Source organism: Gallinula chloropus (genome assembly GCF_964237585.1).
Source record: "Gallinula chloropus genome assembly, chromosome: 24".
In the NCBI taxonomy this organism is placed as follows: domain Eukaryota; kingdom Metazoa; phylum Chordata; class Aves; order Gruiformes; family Rallidae; genus Gallinula; species Gallinula chloropus.
The window spans coordinates 1,594,876-1,596,200 of NC_140109.1; positions in this window are offsets into that span (position 1 = coordinate 1,594,876).

A 1,325-nucleotide genomic window follows, 5' to 3' on the forward strand; every position below is an offset into this window, starting at 1 on the left:
AACGCTCCCCAGCTACCTGCCTCTCACCGAGGGAACAGCGGGGGAACAGAGCCCTCTGTACTGGGTCTGCCAAACCCCATCCTTGCACAGCAGGGGCTGGGGGCACTGCAACAGGCAGGCTCCATGCAGAGCTCAATTTACCTTACCTGGACAGGACAGTAACGCACACCCAAAACATTCTCTTCGTGGCAGAAATCACCACCGTGTGCTCTCAGCAAAGCAGCTTCACAGGGCTGGGGTGCTTTTTATGTAGAGAGAAGTCTATGCCCCAGGCAGGGAGTGAGCAGGATAGATGCAGTTCTGGGTAAATTGCATCTTTTTATGAGCTTTTCAAGCACCTTGTTCACAGAGGTGTACGTGGATGTGGATGCACATTTTGTCCATGACTCGTTACCCTGACTTTTGGGAAGCGACTTGCTTGGGTTCACCTTGTAACTGCCCAGTGAAACGCTCGGATCCGTAAGGAAGCAGAGGGGTATGGGAAGTACCCTGGCTGGGGATGTGTTGGCATCCACTTCTGAGTTCACTGCAGATGCTTGCTGGTAGTCCTGAGTCCAAAAGAACATGGTTGAAATCTGGTGGGGTTTTAGACCACAAGGTTTGTTTTGCTTTGGCTAAGGGTTTTTTTGGGGTGGGATTTTGGTTTTCACAAGGAGGTGCCATTTTCCAGGCTTGAGCTCTGAACACCGATCCAAGGCCAAAAATAAATGAATAAATGGCATCACTCCTTCACCCATCCATTGCCTCCAGCATCCATGCCACTGGCTTCTTTTGGCCTCGTGGCCAAAGGACCTTTGAGCTTGCATGGTGCAAGTCACTGCCTTGGCAGTCACAAAAACGTATTGCTTCTCAAAACCCCTGGAGAGGTGTCTTGACAGCTCCTGCCTGGGTGGGGAGGGGTCTGCCTCACCCAGACACCCGATGGGGCAGGATGACATACTAATCTTGTCACCAAAAGCAGCCCCAAGCTCACACCAGCCATCAAGAGAGCCTCACCCATCCAGCACACCCTTTCCTCTCAGGGCAGGTTTCACCCTGAGGGTCTCCACGTGCTTGAAACCTCTCTGTAAGGACAGAGGCCCTCTGTGACAAGCGTCACTAATTTGCTGGCAGAAACATAAATCTGTGTTGGGGAAGGACCAAAATAGCGTTTTTCCAAAACAACTTTCAATTCTCCTTCAAAGAGACTTGGGAAGGGAAGCAGTGCAGCTGAGTTAGCTCCTTCTGGAGTCGGGCAGCATCTTCTTTACTGGAACCAGCCCTAAGGTTTACAATGAACCCTCCAAATACACAGCATCCCCCAAGCAGCCAGAGCCCAGTGATCT